General features: G+C 42.8%; 1 non-coding gene across 1 annotated transcript; it reads left to right on the forward strand.

The window, feature by feature from the left end:
* Positions 1 to 15,325: 15,325 nt before the first annotated feature.
* On the forward strand, positions 15,326 to 15,463 carry LOC114818079. The gene has a single exon (XR_003765900.1). It is a non-coding gene; the product is annotated as a small nucleolar RNA SNORA7 (small nucleolar RNA).
* Positions 15,464 to 22,040: the final 6,577 nt, after the last annotated feature.

Raw genomic sequence — 22,040 nt, forward strand, 5'->3', positions numbered from 1 at the left:
GCCTGGACCAATCAATAGCTGTCATGTAGGGCCACAGCTGCCATGTCTAAGGCAGATAAAAGGCGGTCACTTTGTATTGATGTGGGGCATCTGGAAGTGGTAGGTTGGGAAGCAGGAAGGAAGCATGCTGAGAGCAGAAGACAGCAGTACTTGGAGGCAAAAAGAAGAAACATGGCAGAACTGGCTCCTTTGACAGCAGACTGGTATTGGACCTTTGGTGGAGTGGAATGAGTGAGAGTGTGTGAATGTGTCACTCCTTTGCATGTTGGTAAAACTAAGTAAAGAACTTATCACATTAACCTTGATGATTGGAGGTTGGTTTGACTTCTACTATGTGTAACCAAGGCTCCCCTTATCCAGGAAGGTCCTGGTTGGTATGAACTGGATGGGGGCTCCAGATAGAAAGTTGTTCAGTTTATTTAGAACAGTCCAGGTTATGGATTGTAAGCCCTATGTAAGACAGGAATGGGGCCAATCTGATAACCTTGAATCTGCCCCAGTACTTAGTATAAAATAAGGGCAAAAAAATACTATGGAAACCATAACAAGGGGTTGGGAAATTTAGCCATCATTACCTAGGCTATATCAGCAATATAGCAATTATAGGATAACTTTCAAAGCAATATTCAATTTCCTTTGGTACTATCACTGGAATCAGGTTAGAGGAAGCTAAATATGCATGTATGGTGCAAATCAGATTCCACAGAAAGCTACTTATTTACATATGATATAAATCCTTCCCCTTCATTTATTTAGTGTCATTTATTGAGTGCTTATTGTTTGCAGACTACAGTGTGTCAGTAAATAGACACACTCCCTGCCCATGAAGAGCTTGCAGTCTACAGTGGGGGAATTAGACATTAATATGAATAAAGCAATTACAGATGTGGACATGAGTGCTATGGGTCTTGGAGTGGGGAAAAGCAAACAGAGCAAGTCAGGGTGATGGAGAAGGGAGTGGAAGAAGAGGAAAGGGAGGAGATGTGCCTTCAATAAAGCTTTGAAGAAGGGGAGAGAAATTGTCTGTTGGATTTGGGGAGGGAGAACATTTCACGACAGAGGCAGGATATGGATGGAGGTCAGAGGCGTGCTAGGCAAGATTGAGGCATAGTGAGATAGTATTAGAGGAGTAAAACGTGTGGGCTGGTTTGTAGTAGGAGAGTAGCAAGATGAAGTAGGAGGGGACAAGCTGATTGAGTGATTTAAAGCCAATGGTGAGGAGTTTTTGTTTGAAATGGAGGTGGATGGGCAACCACTGGAGTTTTCTGAGGAGTGGGGAAAAATGCCCTGAACAGTTTTAAAGAAAAAATGTTTTGGGCAGCAGAGTGAAGTATGGGCTAGAGCGGGGAGAGACAGGAGAGATCAGCATGGAGGCTGATGCAGTAATCTAAGTGGGATAGGATGAATGATTGTATTAACACGGTAACAGTTTCAATTGAGAGGAAAAGGCAGATTTTAGTGATGTGAAGGTAGAACTGTCCATCTTGTCATCTTTCATAGTGTTGTGGGGTGTGATGATTCTCAAAACTAACTCATAGAACTTGGTCTGAAGGAACTGCCCTGACTCTGTGCACCAAAAGGAAGATTAATTCTATTACCAAGAGGGAGGATGAAAAGGGCATTTTAATTGCAAACGCTGACCAGGGACTGTTAATGAAGCAAAGGCTTACAGGGTGGACTGACTGAGACAATATGCCCTTAAAGAGAGACTGTGAAAGATACAGAGTAACTCCTCAAACTGGGGTCATTATGGATGGGGCAGGGAAATGGGAGAGGTGACCTGGGTTTCAACAGGAGATGAGCAGAGGTGGGTACAGGGTTGATGTAAACATATCTAAGAGAAGGTATCAACCTGAGTTGCTTTTCTGTCAACTTAGAAGAGTGTTGTAGAAGGGAAAATGAAATCTGCTTCATTTTCATCCAAGAAAAACTGGATTGAAGGTTGTTCCTGGACATGGGGAGTTCATATTCTAGGGTGAAGTGATATCTATAGTCACAAATAACATTCAATAATAAAATGATCAATCTATAATTGCCATTCAGGTATCAAGGATTTGATTGTTAAGAGTATGTTTGTGAGAACATACCTGATCAAACAGAAACAGATCTAACAACTACTTCCACGGTGGGCCCATTTTAAGGTTTTTGTACGTGTATATGTTACCCACAGTGAATGACACTGTTTTTTTTTTCTTTTTTGATCTTGACACCATCTTCTTGAAATCTCTGCTTTGGTACAGACAGCACATTTCTGTTGTACTGTGCACCAGGCTAACCCAGATCCATCCTGTGACTCCCCAGTGTGCACAGTTATGCCGCATTAAGGGAAATCTCGCATCACTGTAACTTTCAGGAGTTTCTTCTTTCCTGCATCATCGTATCTTTGAAATGTTGCTTCTTTCCACTTGACATACCATTAACCAATCATAATTTAAGCTTGTGTTACTAAGAGCATGTAGACCAATAGTCATCTGCAGTCTTTTCTTCCCTCTGCTGCCAGTCCTCAGTCACAGAGAATCCCCCCTGACATTAGATAACCTGTGTAGTACATCTCTCCTCTTTCACCCACCTGATGCTTCTAGGTCATCTTCTCTCGTGAGCAAATTGTTAATTTCATTACACTGATTTTTGACAGATACAATATCCCAGGATATTGCATTTTTCAGCAAAAGCTTTCTTTCCTTGGAGAACCACACATACCTTATCTTTATTCAGAGATGAAGGCTGTAAATCAGAGGACCTGCAGAGATGATAGACAATAAAACCTCAAGCACTTCAAAAAAGATTTAGTATAGCAATATACAGATGAGAAAAAATGATCTCTCCAGTCCAGGATCCTGCAGCATGAGGGTAACATGTTGCATTGAGGAACACTGGAAAGCTTGTCTCTTGTGTTAATCGTATTAATGCTAAACTCAGGAAGACTTTAATTACTGGCTATGCAACGGGCCAATCTGATAGCTAATCAAATTATTATAATTGGAATTTATTTACATGAAATATCTTACACCTCCAATTTTATATGTATTATGGGACAGGAAAGATTCAAGTTCTTTAGGTGTGTCACAGTGTACCATGTCTACTTTTCTTCTGTATTTGCCATGGAGAAACCATGACCAGACACACGTAGCAATATAGGCAGTTAGAGTTTTTTATACATATACGAATGGAGTATGTTCAGACTAATTTGGCCACTTCGCATCAAGGCAGGGATTATAAACCGATTTCCTGGTGAGATTATGGACCTTTTTTCCCCCTAATGTAAACAAAATACCCATTTTCTGGATCATATGTGGAAGAGGTTTGATCAGAATCAATTTATCGATCAGTCAATGGTGTTTATTGAATGTTTAGGCTGTGCAGAGAACTGAATAAAAACTTGGGAGAATAAAATATAAAAGAGTTGATAGACATATTTCCTGTCCACAAGAAGCATACAGTCTAGGGGGGAAGAAAGATATTAATATAAATAAATTGCACATATATGTACACAAGTGCTGTGGGGCTGAGGGTGGGGTGAATATCAAGTGTACAGATCCAAGTGGGAAGCACCATGGTCTAGTGGAAAAATCATGAGCCTGGAAGTCAGAGGACCTGGGTTTCAATCCCACCTCTGCCAGTTGTTTATGTAACTTTGGGCAAATTATTGAACATCTCCATACCTCAATTTCCTCAATTGTAAAATGGGGAGTAAATGCATCAATCCTATTTAATCTGTGAGACTTTTGTGGGATATGAGACTCATGCGAGCCTCCTGTGTCTGTCCTAATTAACCTGCACTTACCTGCCCTGGGGCTTAGAACAGCATTTGATACATAGTAAGTGCTTAACAAGTACCTTAAAATAACGGGGGCATAGGTAATACCAGAAGGGAGAGGGAGTAGGAAAAAAAGGGCTTAATCAGGAAAGGCTACTTGGAGGAAAATGATTTTAATAATTGAAAGTGGAGTGAGTGGTGGTCCATAATATAGGAAGGCCAAGGCAGTTTCAGGCCAGAGGGAGGGCTTGGACAAGAGGTCTGCAGCAAGATATATGAGATCATGGTACAATGAGTAGGTTACTTTTGGAGGAGTGAATGAAGTGAATGGGCTGGGGAGGAGTAGGAAACAGTGAGGTAAGAGGTGGAGAGCTGTTTGATTCAGAGATGGATGGGCAATCACTGGGAAGTGGAGAGAGATTGAATTTTTTTTTTTTTAGAAAAATGACCTGGTAGCAGAGTAAGGACTGAAGAGAGAAGAGACTAGAAGCAAGGAAGTCAGTACAGAGGCTGATGCAGTAGTTAAGGTGGGATATGATAAATGCTTGGATCAGGAAAAGGAGGGTTTTTGCAATGTTGTTTAAGGTAGAAATGACAAAATTTGGTGAGATTGACTATATTGGTTGAGAGATGAATTTAGAATAATACCAAGGTTATGAGCTTGTACGGGAGAAGAGTAGTGTTTTCTATAGTGAGGGGAAAGACAAGGGGAGGACAGAATTTGGCTGGGAAGAAGAGGAGTTCTGTTGTGGACACCTTAGGTTTCAGATGTCTGCAGGAAATGCAAATACAGATGTCCTGAAGACAGGAGGAAATGTGAGATTTCCCTGAAGGAGAGAGGTCAGGGTGGGAGGGATAGATCTGGGAGTCATCCATGTAGAAGATTAGAATTGAAACCATGGGAGTGAATGAGTTCTCCAAGGGAGGGGGTATAGATGGAGAACAGAAGGGAACCTGGAACAGGGCCTTGAGGGACTCCTATAGTTAGAGGGTGGGAGGCAGTAGAGGAGTCTACAAAATAAACTGAGAGCGAGCAGTCAGAGAGATCAGAGGAAAACCAGGAGAGGACAGTGTCAGGGAAGCCAAGCTGGGAGAATATTTCCAACACTGGTCCACAGTGTTGAAGGCAGCGGAGAGGTCAAGGAGAGTTAAAATGGAATAGAGGCCGCTGGAATTAGCAAGAGGTAGGCCATTTGTGAACTGAGAGGACAGCTTCTGTGGAGCAAAGGGGGCAGAAGCCATATTGGCAGGGGAAGGTCACAAAGAAAACTGTAGGTGAGGAAGTGGAGGCCATGGGTGTAGACTACTCACTCAAGGAGTTTGGGGAGGAATGGGATGAGGGAGATACATGGAGGAGCTGAGGGATAGAAGAAGGTTTTTTTAGGCTAAGGGAGACCTGAGGATGTTTGCAAGTAGTAGGGAAGAAGTCACTGGAAGCTGAGTGATTGCAAATGGTGGTCAGGAAGGAGGCAAGTGTTTCGATAAGCTGAGAAGGGATGGGAAGAGGGGGTCAATTCTGAGAGGAGAAGGGAGATCTCTTGACACTGCTGGGAAAGTCAAAGAAGGGGCAGGAGGAGGGAGGGCCTCCAGAGGAGCAGGGGAGATTTTAAGTAGTTGATGCCTGATATTTTCAATTTTATCAATAAATGACCAGTTCATTAGGGACAAGAGATTAGGTGGGGAGCAGGGGGGTGGTCTGAGGAAAGTAGGCAAATCTATGAAACAGCTGACACTTTTATTAGGCTAAAGATTCCAACTGTTTGCCTAATTCTCAGGAAATTTGGACCGAAAACTCTTTGGAAGAGCTCGTTTCTTGTACCTATACAGTACGGGTCCAAGTATCTAGATCAGAGGTCTGCATACAGGAATTGCCTATGAATGATGATCGTGAAATGTGAAATCCTAGGTTAATCCTTTTGACTGCTCATACAGTGATAATCTGAGGGAGAAATCTGAAATCTTATTTTTGGGGAGAATGCTTCTAGAATTTAGGATGGACAAATTCAATAGTCTTACTTGTGAGACAACTCTGAACCATCTATCCAAGTCCACTTCCGACGATTGGTGTCAAAGGATAAGCCGATCCAACATATCCGTTTTTTTCCACATTTATTCATTATCACTTGATTCACAAAATCCTCCCCAGATAGAATCCAAACTGTCAGAAACTGAGTCTTAACCCTGGCTTGGGGAAAGGGGGAGGGGGAAAGGAAGGAGGAAAAGAGACAACTGCGTTTCCCAGTGTCTACTCTCCTTCGTTTCCAAATACCACTGGTCCAACATGTCAGCTGTCTAGCTACTTTCCTGCCAGCAGCCTCAGCAACCCAAATTTCATGAGCAATTCACTGGAGCCGAGTCAAGGTGTAACCTATTGGGATTGTGAAAAGATGCAGGATGGATTTAAAATCCAGATAGGTGAGGATTTTGCCCCAAGAGGAACTTCTTTCTCACACACACACATAAACACACACAGACACCCAATTGGGGTGCCTCGGAAGGAGCCATATATAATGTTCCTTCCTTGGAAGCCCCTAAGCCCAGTGGGAGACCTCTTTAGAGACACTTCATATTTTCCGCCTTGATGACCCCTGCGGGGCCTTTAGAATCTGAACACACCATTTCTAGCATGTGCTAGGTCCTCTAGCCATCACAGAGATATCCGTTCTTAGCCAGACCAATAAGTAGAGGGACAGTGAGCTGTTAAAAACAACAAAGAGAAGCAGCATGGTCTACTGGAAAGAACATGGGCCTGGGAATCAGAGGACCTGGGTTCTAATTCTGGCTTCCCAACTTGTCTGCTGTGTGACCCAGGGCAAATCACCTAACTTCATTGTGCCTTGGTTTCCTCATCCTTAAAATGGGGATGTGAAACTGTGAGTCCCATAGGGGACAAGGACTGTGTCTAAACTGTTTAGCTTATATCTTCCCAGACTCTAAGTACAGAGCATGACACATAGTATTTAACAAATACCATTAAAAAATTGTATTTTGTGAAAAATAGTTAAATATACAGCTGCCATCTGACACTAGGGACATTGTATTTCCGTGAAATGTAAAGAGACTCTTCCTTACCAGCTCCTTGTTCTCCAATACTGAAAAGTTAGAGCTTTGAGAGCCACAGTGGTTTTTGAGTCTGTCCAAGCTTTCATGTTAGGCATAAACCTGTAACATTTCTCTCCACGCTGATGCCAGGAATCTGGACATGGTTGACATTTGTGTTCTAAGGAAAGAACAGAAAGTGGTCCAATAATCTCCCTCATCCTCATAAAATATGAGTAATATTAGCTTTCTCTTAGAGTAGAAAACCATCAGTAAAATCAGCAGTAGTCAGTGTCACAGTATTCGGTTAATTTTTGCAAGTTCATTCTGGGTTTGCATTAGATTAAAATAAAATAAAATAAATTGTGGTATTTATCAAGCATTTACTATGTGCAAAGCACTGTTCTAAGCGCTGGGGGATACAAGATGATCAGGTTGTCCCACGTGGGCCTCACAGTTTTAATCCCCATTTGACAGATGAGGCAACTGAGGCACAGAGAAGTTAAGTGACTTGCCCAAGGTCACACAGCTGACTAGTGGCGGAGCGGGGATTAGAACCCGTGACCTCTGACTCCCAAGTCCACACTCTTTCCACTGAGCCACGCCTTCTCTTTCCTTTATGTCTTCTGTTTCACTCTGATGTCTAGATAGGAGAATTATGAAACATTTTGATGTTGATTTTATGGAAACTGTGAAGCAGCATGGCCAAGTTGAACGGGCAAAGACCTCAGACCCAGAGGACCTGGGTTCTAATTCCAGATCTATCACTTACCTGCTGTGAGACCTTGAGCAAGTCACTTGACTTCTCTGAGTCTCAGCTTCCCCGTATCCAGAATGAGGATTCAATACCTGTTCTCCCTCATGCTTGGGCTGTGAGCCCCTTGTGGGACCTGGCTAACTTGTATGTGCCCCAGTGCTTAGTACAGTGCTTGTCACATGATGTGGCATGATTTGACACATTCTAGACTGTAAACTCATCTTAGAAATGGAGTGTGTCTGTTTATTGTATTCTTTCCCAAGCAGCTAGTACAATACCCTGCACACAATAAATGCTCAAATATGATTGAATGAATGTGTTTAAGAAATATCTCTATTATCATTAGCATTATTATCTTTATATTATGGAAATCATTCACCATTCTTCAAAGAGAGATCTTGGTAATCCTACGAGCCTACAAGAAAATATGCACACCACAGAAATACAGGACAATAGACACTGATTCCAGGGAACTTCAACAGCATTCAACATCCTTGCCCCAGTGCAGACCAAACTTCATTTAGTAACCCAAGACTGATGTTTCCCAGCAAATAGAGTTGAGCTACCTAATGATTTCCAATTTCACATGTGAAATGTTTTTTCTAATTTCTAATATGATTCTAGTTCATTTTTCCTGAGGAAATACCCTTCTTCACTCTCCTCCAGTTCTTACTCAACACTCTGGGGGCTATCCCCCAACTGCTCCAATGGGAGAAATCAGCACAGAATTATATTATATTTGGAAATCAATCTCGGGAAGCCATGTCATTCCCATTTTCCCCAATCCAGTGAATACCACAGCTTAAGGGAATTGCATGCGTGTTAGTCTTTCCTTGTGACTCCAGTGTGATTACAAAGTCTTTGGAGGATGAAATATGTGATGTCTGGTGTTGTCAGTGGTTGTCGATTCAATTACCTTGGTGGGTGACTGATGAGTCCCAGAAGAATTTACTTTCTCTCCTGGTTCCTGGTTTGTGTCACTAGATCCTGGCTGGCTCTCGTCACACTGAACACTTGGTGACTCCTGAAACACTAAAGAGAAATCTAAGAAGTTCAGCTTCTGTCAAAGAATCCATCAGTCAATGGCATTTATGGAGGATCCACTGAGTAGTCTGTGTAAGAGGTTCTGGAAAGAGTACATCCCTAGCAAGTCATATACTCCCTGCCCTTAAGGAGCAGATTCAGAGGAGAATACAATCAATCAGCGGTATTTATTGAACACTTATTAAGGGCTTGGGAGAGTACAAGAGAATAGAGTTGTTAGATGTTTTCCCTACCCAAAAGGAATTCACAACCTAAAGGGACCATGCAGTCTACTGGAGACAAAAATTTTTGAGGAAAGGTAGGAAGAACTAGGATAAAGTAGGAAGACTTACAAGCACACCCAGATGAAAAACTTGAACTAAACCCAATATGATGTATAGATTTCATAGAGAGGAAATATAGAAACGAATAAAGGCATACCTATATGTGTAAGTGTTGAGGAGAGGGATTAAATTAATTTTTGGAGGGTCTTGGGGGATGGATGTTCAGTGGCTGGGATTGTAGTGTTGGAAATTAATTGGGGAAGGTCTCCTGGAGCTGGTGAAATTATCAAAGGGGAGCGCTGTGGTCTGGTGGATTTGAGTGGGGGTGCTGTTCCAACCTGGTGGTACAGTGTGGGTGAGGGCATGTTGGTGGAATAATGGAGAATGAGCAAGAGTCTGAAGGTGAACTTGAGTAATTGAAGAGTGCTCCTTTTCAGACTAAGTTCAAAATACTCACTTCTTCCATCATACAAAATAATAATAATAATAGTAAATTCTAGAGACACTCTTCAAATTAGTTCAGAGATGAAACTGACTCTTTCCACTGCCCAAACACTTACATTTTAAGGCCAACATAGCAATAAATACCAGCAAACCAAGACAGAGAATGCCCAGCACCAGTGCAACACATTGCCATGGAGAGGAAGGAGCAGGAGAATCTGATCTATACACAAAGATATTAATTTCACCCAATCTCCCTTTTCTTCATCATCATCATCAAGAACATTTAATGACTGTAGCAGACACAATCTCTGCCCTTAAAAAGCTTACAGTCAATGGGAAGACACATGCTCAATCAAATTATGCGTAGGGTAGTAGAATAATTAAGATATGAACATAAATGCTGCAGTCTTATGTAACTTAAAGGCTCAAACTGTGGGAATATTTGAGGAAGACAAGATAGGGAGATTAGAGATTAGAGACATCCATCTTTGAAAATAGGGGGATTAGTGGTTTATTTGACATAAAAGGAAGAGGAGGTCCTGGCGGTAGGGAAGGTGTGAAGAGATCATTCTGTGGATCGAGGAACAGTTGGAACGGTCTTAAAAGTTTCGGAAAGAGCCACACTGTTGTGGGTGGATTCTCCTTATTCTTTTTCCAGCCACTCCTCTTTATAATGCCATCCCCACATTCTTATATACATTTCGCTTTAGGTAATTTCTACCTCTCACGATAAAATAACCCTCGATACCCAGAAGGCAGAGGTAACAGACAACTGGGAAAGAATCTACACCAGAGGAGTTGAAAGGAGATCTTGTGCCTAAACTTGGTCTTGGTGTAGTGTCTTGCCTTCCCCGCTGCAGAGGAGGGGGGTATTTCACCTCCACATAGGTCACCTCCTGCTTGCTCCTTTCTGGGGGAGAGAGAAGTGTGGAGAAGAATTGTGGAGTTCAGAGCCCCGGTGTTGAGGTGGTGAAGCTGGGTGAGCTGGAGAAGCTTTTTGACTGGGCATGTTGAGGAAGAGTAGCATGGTCTAGTGGAAAGAACACAGGCCTGGGAGTCAGAGGAACTGGGATCTAATCCTGCCTCTGCCACTTACTTGCTGTGTGACCTTGGACAAGTTGCTTAACTTCTCTGTCCCTCAGTTCCTTCATCTTCAAAAGGGGGATTTTAAACCTGTCTCCCTCCCACTTAGACTTTGAGCCTCACAGATTCCATCTGGAGATCCCCTTGATTCTATTTATCATGATAATGTTGCCTTGTTTTGTTTCATTCTGTTTTGCTCTGCCATCTGTCTCCCCCGATTAGACTGTGAGCCTGTCATTGTGCAGGGATTGTCTCTATCTGTTGCCAAATTGCACATTCCAAGCGCTTAGTACAGTGCTCTGCACATATTAAGCGCTCAATAAATACTATTGAATGAATGAATCTGGGCCGGGTTTTGTGAACCATGTGATAACAAACAAAAATGGAACAGAAGGGAAATGTTGGATCGGCTTATCCTAGAACAGTGTTTGGCACAAAGAATGTGCTTAAATACCATCATTATTATTATTATCATTATTGATATTATTATTATTAAAGCATTCTTATTTTACTCTACAAGATCATTCTAAATCTCCAGGAAAATGAAGATGGAGAGATTGGCAGATCAGGAGGTTTGACATATGTCCTATGAGGAAAGACCAAGGGAATACATGGTATATAGGGTGTACATAAGTATACTCTCTTGATATACTACAATTAGAGATATAGACAGGATGAAAGCCCAGGATACACGTAGGGAAATATTGATGGTGTAATGGTGATCACCTCTTCCTTACTGTCACTGGCAGCACTGAATAAAGATTCAGGGGTTGAAAATAACATTCTAATGAAAAGGATTATGAGATACTGGAATGTATCGCCCGTGACTACTTGACAATCTTTTTTATAGAAGGGAGTGGACTACCAAAATACTTGGTGTTCCTTCCTAGCCTATATGTTTTCTGAAGATCAGAAGAAATTGCAACACATTTGGAAGAGCACTGTTGAGGTACAACAGGAAATTAGGAGAACCTGGTTTCAATTCATAGAATAGTTACCTTTGCTTTGGTATCTGCTCAAACACTTCTGAAGTTTCAGCTCAGTGTAAGTCACCTGCTGCTCACTCATTTCTGGAATGGAGTGATATGAAGATTACATAGGTTAGTCTAGCAGATTGCAGCAGTTAAAGGTTAGTGATTAGAATAATGAGGCTGATGGTGAAAAATTAGGGAAAATCTGATTTTCTAAGATGCAGTTTCCTTTCATCCAATATTAAGTTCGCTAGCAGATAACATGCTGGGAATGCAGAAGAATCAGAAAACAGTCAGGTAAATGGTTTCCATGAGATTGTCTCTTATCCACTCCATGTCTATCATTCTAAAGATGATTCAAGGACAGGGAGTAGGTGCTGTGATATGGTAAAATTAGGAATCACTCTGAGGGTGAGCTTTTCTCCAGCCATTTCCAGAACTCTAGAAAACATACTTCCATTAGAAAGTTGTTTAGAAATCAGGTCAGAAGAATGCTCTAAGATTTCTCCCAGTCAGTAATATTTTGAAGTATTTCATTCAGCAAAATTCCATTTAAGAATAAAGAAGGATGGGCACTGCAATTTCCCATTTCCCTCTTGGCGTATGGAACAATGTCTCCTTTTTAGCATCAGTCATGGAGGGAACAGTGTTATCTACTGAAGAGGGTATTGGATTGGGAGTCAGAAGATCCAGGTTCAAATCCCAGTCCTGTCACAGTAGCCTGCTGTGTGACTTTGGGTAAAGCATTTGAGTCGCTCTGTGCCTCAGTTTCCTCATCTGCAGAATGGGCATAAGATAGATTGTGAGCCCGACATGAGGCAAGGCCAGTGTCTTCTCTCCTCAACTTATACCTATCCCAGCATTAGCCCATAGTAAGCACTTAATGCAATCATAAATGACATCATAGAGAAGCAACATGACCTAATAGAAAGAGGACCTGGTTTCTAATCCCAGCTTCATCACTTGTTCGCTGTGTGAACTTGGGCAGTCAACATGTCAGTGCCTCAGTGACCTCATCACTAAAATGGGAATTAAGACTGAACCTTATGTGGGTCAGGGACTGTGTCCAAACCAATTAACTTGGGTCTATCCCAGCACTTAACACAGTGTCTGGCACATGGTATATGCTTAAAAATACCATTAAAAATGATAATGATGTTTGTCTTGAGTTTTAGTGGATTTTTCTAAGCAACATGCACCGCTATTTGCTCAAGTGGAACTTGAACACCTTTACAATTAGGAAATCTCAATGAAATATCCTTTGTGCAAGTGTTATTGACCAAGATTTGTGGTAGGTGTATCCTTGGAATTTATCCCTATGGCAACCACTCACACATGCGCATTAGTTTGAAACTTTGACAAAAATCAGTAGCGATCTTTCTCATTCTTTTCCCCAGTTACATACTAGTGTACTGCCATTTCTGCCTCAAAAACCTTGCATAAGCCCCACACACAGTAAGTGCTCCAGAAATACTATTGATTGATTGAATATAGGTTTGGTTTTAGGACATGGCATATATAAAAAAAAAATGAGAGAAATAACGCCCAGGGCTAAAGAAATGCTTTGAGATGGGAAATCTCCTATTATGCACAGGAAGATTTCCTGAATCAAATAACATTGAAAGGAGTCTTCTCCCAGGGAATCCTGAGGAAGCCCTGAGACTGCCAGAGCCAAGAGGAAAACAAATACCTGGTCTGAAGAGGATGGATCCTCAGTCTTTGGGAGAAGGGGCTGGGTGTGAGGTCCAGAGTCGGATGGCAAATGCTCAGGATTTGGAAACTGAAAACGAAGTTGAATCCACGGATCCTGGAAATAAACCACAGAGCACGCAGCGAGAGATGCAGCTTGATGACCTCGGCAGAGGGCCGTAAGGTGAATGTGACTAGTGAGTGAGGAAAAGAGCAATCAAATCAACAATGTTCTGAACACAACCACACAGGAAATTCACACACTTGTGCTATTATTGGCTTTAGGCGATCGATTGAACACAAATAAACTAGGGAGGCTTTCATCATCGTAGCTTTAAGTGACATTGAGAGATTCGACTGATGTATGTCAAAGATGAATCTGGTTAATCTGAATGATCAAGTCTACACAGAGTAAATAAATGTGTGCGTGTGTGTGACCTTTATCTCTCAAAAAATGCTAGCGATCAATGCGTAACCAACATCCCCTTCTGGACTGGTGTAGTGGATAGACCACAGGCCTGGGAGTCAGAAGGTTATGGCTTCTAATCCTGGCTCCACCACTTGTCTGTGATTTTAGGCAAGTCACTTCACTTCTCTGTGACTCAGTTTCTTCATCTGTAGAACGGGGCTTGAGATGGTGAGACAGGGACAGGGACTGTGTCCAACTACATTTGCTTATATCTGCCTCAGTGGTAGGTACAGAGCCCGATCCATAGTTAGAGTTTAACAAAGTACCATCATCATCAAATGGCCACAGTGCCTCTTTCTGATTTGATCATGAAAGCAGCATGACAGAGCAGAGGTCTGGCAATCAAAAGGACCTGGGTTTTAATCCAGTCTCGTTATATCCCGGCTAGACTACTGTGTCAGCCTTCTCTCTGACCTCCCTTCCTCCTCTCTCGCCCCGCTCCAGTCTATTCTTCACTCCACTGCCTGGCTCATCTTCCTTCAGAAATGATCTGGGCATGGCACTACCCTTCTTAAACAACTCCAGTGGTTGCCTATCAACCTCCGCTCCAAACAAAAACTCCTCACTCTAGGCTTCAAGGCTCTACATCACCTTGCCCCTTCCTACCTCTCCTTCCTTCTCTCTTTCTACCACCTACCCAGCACGCTCCGCTCCTCTGCTGCCCATCTCCTCACCGTCCTTCGGTCTCGCCTATCCCGCCGTCGACCCCTGGGCCACGTCCTCCTGCGGTCCTGGAACACTCTCCCTCCTCACCTCCGCCAAACTGATTCTCTTCCCCTCTTCAAAACCCTACTTAAAACTCACCTCCTCCAAGAGGCCTTCCCAGACTGAGCTCCTCTTCTCCCTCTTCTCCCTCTACCACCCCCCCTTCACCTCTCCGCAGCTAAACCCTCTTTTCCCCCTTTCCCTCTGCTCCTCCCCCTCTCCCTTCCCATCCCCTCAGCACTGTACTCGTCTGCTCAACTGTATATATTTCCATTACCCTATTTATTTTGTTAATGAATTGTACATCGCCTTGATTCTATTTAGTTGCCATTGTTTTTATGAGATGTTCTTCCCCTTGACTCTATTTATTGCCATTGTTCTTGTCTGTCCGTCTCCCCAGATAAGACTGTAAGCCCGTCAAACGGCAGGGACTGTCTCTATCTGTTGCCGACTTGTTCATTCCAAGCGCTTAGTACAGTGCTCTGCACATAGTAAGCGCTCAATAAATACTATTGAATGAATATTGAATGAATGAATAATCCCAGTTCTTCTATTTGTCTGCTGTGTGATCTTGGTCAAATCACCGAATTTCTCCAAACCTCAGTTCCGTCATCTGTCAAATGGGGATCAAGACTGCGAGCCTCAAGTGTGACAGGCACTTTGTCCAACCTGATTAACCTGTATCTACCCCCTTGCTTAGGCAGTGCTTGACACATAGTAAATGCTTAATAAATACCATCTTCATTATCATTGTTATCGTCTTGACTTGTAGAATCCTAATCTCTGCCATGGTTTTGCTCAAGGTGAGAAAGTCTTTGCCTAACAGCAGATGATTGCAAACCCACCACCTACCAGAATGACGCAGTGGTCTTATAATTGTACACTGCTCTGGCAGTCCCATTGCTCCAGACTGGCCTTCAGGAGGTATTTGCATCATCCTTGCCTACACAAGTCTGACCCTCACATCACGGTAGAAGGGGTGGGGTTGTGGAAGCTAGAATTTAGAAACGGCCCATTGGTGCTGTGTCAAAACACCAAAGATCTCTCACACAACAGACAGGTTGAGCAGGAATCCTGAAAAAACAGGTAGCTAATGAGGAGGATGTCCTCTCAGGGTTGCACCTGGAGAGTTTCCAGTCCTCTACCAGTCTCTGCTATGAGAGGGAGAGTCAGGCAGAGGCCTGCCCATTCCATTCCTAGCTTGGGCAGTGGCTAGTGAGTGAAAGGCCGTCTGCTACAAGTCAAAACTACCTGTGGTGGGCAACAGCAGCACAGGAGAGATTCGAGGGCTGAGACTCAAGTTCATGGCATGGAAGGAGGCAATGGTAAATCTAGTCCATATTTTTACCAAGAAAACTCTCTGGATCCCCTACCCAAACAATTGCAGACGGAGGTGGGGCGTTCTGGAAGAGATGTGTCCGTAGAGTCGCTATGGGTTGGAAACGACTCGTCCGCATAAGACAAGACAGGGGAATACAAATTGAATGAGGGCCTTGTTAGCAGAGGATGGAAGGGTTTATGTGGGAAAAATGTCACCAATGGAGCATGCAGGTAAAAGTAGGGGCTGGGGGCCCCATTCTTGGGGATGGGAGAGTGAGGCTATTGGGGAATGTCCCTGTATAGGGCCAGGACTCAGTTTCTTCCTGGCCCTTGAGAAATCCTGGTGTCAGTGCAACTCCCAAAGCCATGCCTAGTTGGGTGGGGGGAAAATGAATCTGACACTTGTTCTGCTACAGTGCTCAATAAACCATAGAATTTATTGAGTGTTTATGGTTTGTAGAACAATGTATTAAGCCATGGAGAGTAAAATTGAGTAGGGAGAGGTATGTGCCTTCAAAGGAGCTTACAATTTACTTCCTACTGTCTTGTAGTCCCATCCTTCTACATCCCACTAGTCCCGTCTAGGAACTATAATAATAATAATGTTGGTATTTATTAAGCGCTTACTATGTGCCGAGCACTGTTCTAAGTGCTGGGGTAGACACAGGGGAATCAGGTTGTCCCACGTGGGGCTCACAGTCTTAATCCCCATTTTACAGATGAGGGAACTGAGGCACAGAGAAGTTAAGTGACTTGCCCACAGTCACACAGCCGACAAGTGGCAGAGCTGGGATTCGAACTCATGAGCCCTGACTCCAAAGCCCGTGCTCTTTCCACTGAGCCACGCTGCTTCTCCAACTGAGAAGTTGGAGGAACTGAGAGGGAAGGAAACATATGTGAGGCTGGAGCAAGGATGATTGGATTTGTGAGACTCATTGTGGGCAGAAGGGATAGGAGAAACATTCCTGACTTAGTAGAAAGAGCCCGGGATTGGGAGTCAGAGGTCACAGGTTCTAATCCCAGCTCTGCCACTCGTCAGCTGTGTGACTTTGTGCAAGTTGCTTAACTTCTCTGTGATTCGTATTCCTCGCCTGTTGAATTGAGGGTAAATATATCTGCTCTCTCTGACTCTTAGTTTGACACTCATGTGCAATGGGGACTCTGTCAAATCTGATTATCTTGTGTCTTGGCATTTACTTTGCTTAAAAAATACAATAAATAATCTGAATTTATCATTTCATTTGGAAATTTCCATGAGTAAAGTAAACAAAAAACCTGATCAGGCATCAAAACAAATAATCTGCTTGGAGCATGTCTTTAATCACTCTATTTTACTGCTCTGTTTCTGAGTAATTTAAATGAATTCAGCACACAGCGGCAAACTTCAATGCACTTTCAAAGACCTTATGGATAACTTCTTTTAGGATTCCGTTTCAGGCTGGTGGGAGAGCGTAAACTCAGCTAAATTTGTTATCAGTGGTCTACTCTCAGTTCTCAGAGAGTGGTTGACACAAGGTAAGCACTTAACAAATATTACAATTATTATTGTAAATAAGCCCTGGGAGGGAATCTTAGTTATGCACTCTTGAAGGTGTAAAGCTGGGGAGGTTGCAAGGCAAACAATCAGAAATAAGAAATGACTTAATCACTCAACATTGACTACCTTTGATGTTTGTTTTTGGGAGTTTTTTCCCCTTGGAGGCTCGGAACACTGCTGAAAGTTTATTTCTGAGTCAATCATTGTTTGTTTCCTCATTTCTGAAGAGGAGAAATACAAAGAATAAACAGATTAGATTTTATTACTATTGTTCATTTACCATGCCTTGATTACTGTATCAGCTTCCTTGCCCGTCTCTCTGCCTGCTGTCTCTTCCCACTTCTGTCCATTCTTCACTGTTTCCCCAGTTGTTTTTCAACAAGAACATTCAGCCTGTTTCCCCACTCCTCAAAAACCTCCTCCTCCTCAAAAAGAAACTCCTTACCATCAACTTTAAAACACTCAATCACCTTAACCCTTCCTATCTCCCCTTGCTACTCCTCGACTAGAACCCAGCCCACACACTTCACTCCTCTAATGCCAACCTACTCACTGCACCTCAATCTTCTACATAAGGTTGGTATTTGTAAAGCGCTTACTATGTGCAGAGCACTGTTCTAAGCGCTGGGGTAGATACAGGGTCATCAGGATGTCCTATGTGAGGCTCACAGTCTTCATCCCCATTTTACAGATGAGGCACAGAGAAGTGAAGTGACTTGCCCATAGTCACACAGCTGACAAGTGGCCGAGCCAGGAAACAGACCCCTGACCTCTGACTCCCAAGGCCTTGCTCTTTCCACTGTGCCACGCTGCTTCTCTATATCTATATCTCACAACCAACCTCTCACCCATGTCCTGCCTTTGGCCTGAACCCTCTCCCTTTTATTATCCACCGGAAAATTATTCCACCTCCCTTCAAAGCCTTATTAAAAGCACATCTCCTCCAAAAGGTCTTCCCTGACTAAGTCCTCATTTTCTCTTTTCCCCCTCCTTTCTGGGTCACCATGACTTGCTCCATCTATTCACCCACGTGCAGCCACACAATACTTATATAGATATTTGTAATTTTTTTATTTATGTTACTGTCTGTCCCTTTAATATCTAGACTGTAAACTTGTTGTGGGCAGGGGAGGTTTCTGCTCTATTGATATCTTGTACTATCCCAAGAGCTTAGTAGTATGCTCTTCACCAAGTAAGCACTCAATTCATCCATTCATTCAAATGCATTTATTGAGCGCTTACTGTGTGCAGAGCACTGTACTAAGCACTTGGGAGAATAAAACAATGAACAGGCGCATTCTCCACCCATAACGAGCTTACACTCTAGAGGTGGGGAGACATTACTATAAATAAATAAGGTACAGATGTGTACATAAATGCTGCAGGGCTGGAAGAGAGGAAGAACAACGGGAGCAAGTCAGGGCGATGCAGAAGGGAGTGGGATAAGAGGAAAGCGGGGGTTAATAGGAGAAGGCCTCTTGGAGGGATTGCGCCTTCAATAAATATTATTGATTCACTGATTGATCATGAGGGCCCGACAGATGCAGATTATTCATTCATTCATTCATTCATTCAAACCTATTTATTGAGCGCTGACTTTGTGCAAAGCATTGTATTAAATGCTTGAGAAGTCTGATTCGGCAACAGCTAATGACAATCCCAACTGGACTCCAGGCTCACAGTCTAGAACAGGCATCTTTTCCCCATTTTTACTGATGTTGAAACTGAGGCACAGTGCAGTGAGGTGACTTCCTCAAGGTCATTCAGTTGCCAATTGGCAGATAACAGGATGAGAAGCATTCAATCTAATATGATTGCTGATTAGGATGGATCAATCAATTGCTCTCTAGACTTGAAGCTTGTGGCAAGCAGGGAACGTGTCTACCAAGGCTGCAACAGATAGAGACAATCCCTGCCCAATAACGGGGTCACGCTCACGATAATACAGTAGAGTCGGAAGACATGAACCTTGCAAAAGTACAATAAATAAAAGTCACTACACCATTTTCAAGTCTGTATTTACATGCATTGCCCTGTGCTCTTCTATCATTTTTCCTATTGAATAAATCATGCCGGTCAGTTCATGCAGATTTCTGGCGTACGCCATATCCATGCTCATTGCAGTTTCCAGGAAAAGCTTTCTTATTATGGAGAGCCACACGTGCCTTAGTATCATTTTCCAGAGGTGAAAGCTTCAACCCGGGGACCCTGAAAAGATGGTAAAAAGATAAAGTTAAAAATTTAAATGAAATTTAACCCATGACTAAAGAAAGTTGTTCTTAAGTCAATGTATTCAGTCTGAGCATCTTTCCAACCATGGAAAGAGGATACAGGGACAAATAGGGGGATACCTTCTTGGCTTGGCATCTATCTTAAAGATTAATATCCCTCAGCTTTCTTCGTAAATCCAAAATGATTCCCTGGAGTAGCTTAATGTGGAACTGTACTAAATGATATCTTAAATAATAATAATGTTGGTATTTGTTAAGCGCTTACTATGTGCAGAGCACTGTTCTAAGCGCTGGGGTAAACACAGGGGAATCAGGTTGTCCCACGTGGGGCTCACAGTCTTAATCCCCATTTTACAGATGAGGGAACTGAGGCACAGAGAAGTTAAGTGATTCACCCACAGTCACACAGCTGACAAGTGGCAGAGCTGGGATTCGAACTCATGAGCCCTGACTCCGAAGCCCGGGCTCTTTCCACTGCGCCACGCTGCTTCTCCGTCTGGACATCTTAGTCTGGACATTATGTGGTGGAAACAAATATTGTACATTCATCACTTGCTTTGTAAATCAATCAGTGCTATTTACAAAGCAAGTAATGAATGTACAATATTTTTGTTTACTGTGTGAAGAGAAGTGTACTAAGCACTTGGGAGAGTACAATACAACAGCATTGGTAGATATGTTTCCTTTCCACAAGGAGCTTACAGTTTAGAGGAGCAGGTAGACATGAATACAAATAAATGAATTACTGATATGCACATAAGTGCTGTAGGCCTGAGGGAGAGGTGAAATATCAAGGGCTTAAAGGGTACAAATATAAGTGCATAAGTGATGAAAAAGGAGAGGGAAGGGGGTGGAAGGGCTTAATTGGGGAAGGTCTCTTGGGGGATATGTGATTTTAATAAAGCTTTGAAGGTGGGGAAAGAATGGTAGTCTTTTGGATATGAAGAGGAAGAGTGTTCCATCCAGATCACAGGGAGATGAGAACAAGAGGTCAGTGATGAGATGGATGATATGGAGGCACAGTGAGCAATTATAAAGAAGCTTTTATTTTCACTGGGTTTTGTGCTGGGCCCACAGTAAGCTGGCTTTCTAGTGGCTGTCGCCGATCTGGCAAGCAACAAGAAAAAGAAAAAGATTGGCCAAGGCAGTGATGGGCTCTTCTGGGGGCTGGTGATTGCTGGCCTGTGGGGATGGAGCATGGAGGGAGGTGGGGATTTCTTCCCTTGTTCTACCAGCAACTGGCCTGATCCCATCAGTGACTGCCCTGTAGGGCCCAGCTGATGCCTAAAAGCCGATAAAAGGTGCTCATTTGGAATCACATTGGGGCATCTGGAGGTAGTATTCAGAAGGAGCAGAAATTTGGAGAGAAGCAAGCATGCTGAGAGCAATGTTAGGAAGCATTGATTCAATGGGCTTCTTTGACCACAGACTGATATTGCACCCTTGGTGGAGTGGAATAAGTGAGTGTTTCAATGTGTCACTCCCTTGCATGTTGGTAAAACTAAGTAAAGCAACTTCCCATAGTAACCTTGGTGATCAGAGGTGGGGTTTGACTTCTACTATGTCACCACGGCTCCCCTGGTCCAGGAAGGTCCTGGTTGGTACAAACTGGGGGCTCATGACTGTTTTGTACTCAGACCTTCACATTTTGCTGGGTCCAGTGCTTGCCGTGTGATGTTTTGGAATTTAAATCCCGATTATCTCAATTTTTGATCAAGTAAACTTTGCCTACTGTCAAGTTCTTTGATCTCTAAAGTCATTTAGAGTGACAAAAGTAGGAAAAGGCAGATGCGAAAAGGCTGCGATTCACACTTGATGAACTACTGGTTTAGACAACCAAGAATGCACTGAATAAGCTTTGCGGTTGTAGTTCTGGTATTGGAAGAAAGTAGAAGGATGTGAAGCTTGGAGATTGTGGCCAGTCATCTAAATTATCATAAGTCAGAGATGTTGATTTATAGAATAATTTGGAACATTGTGTGAAATTCTTTTGATAACAATCCTGGATTATTTTTTTTTTGGTAGGGATAAAAATGGCTGCTATTGCATATAGATTCCTGCCATTTCCCTTTGCAAAATATATACATCTATATCTAGTCAATGTTGGCATAAGGGCCTTCATTTTACTGATTAGATTGGGCTTTACATTTGGATTTATTTATCGTACTCTCCCAAACACTTGATCGAGTGCTCTGCAGAGAGAAAGTACTCACTAAGTGAGCATGTTATTAGACTGAGAGCCCGTTATTGGGCAGGGATTATCTATCTTTTCCCAAATTGTACATTCCAAGTGCTTAGTAAAGTGCTCTGCTTTAGTGCTCAGTAAATACTATTGAATGAATGAATATGATAAATTGATTCTAAGGAGAGCTGAAAGGGATATAAGGGAGGCAGACCAGAACATTAGATGGGGGGAGGGGGGGTTGTCAAGGAAAGAGAGGGAAGTGAGAAGTACAAATGTTAGAGTGAAATGTGCCTACATCAGGGCAAACATCTGTTCTGCTCTTCTCGACGGACAATGTTGAAGGAAGATAGTGATGCTTTTCATAATCTTAACCACATGCCAGCTTGTGGATCTATAGAGAAACCTCCAATAATACCCTGGTTTCCAAGACCAAAATCTTCAAACTCTTTGTTCAGTTTTCTGAAGATTTTGTTTGCAAGCTCCTTGGGGGCTAGGAACGTGTTGTCTACTTCTAATGTACATACCCAAATACCTAGAATAGTGTTC

Source organism: Ornithorhynchus anatinus, chromosome 17, assembly GCF_004115215.2.
Source record: "Ornithorhynchus anatinus isolate Pmale09 chromosome 17, mOrnAna1.pri.v4, whole genome shotgun sequence".
NCBI classification, from domain to species: Eukaryota; Metazoa; Chordata; class Mammalia; order Monotremata; family Ornithorhynchidae; genus Ornithorhynchus; species Ornithorhynchus anatinus.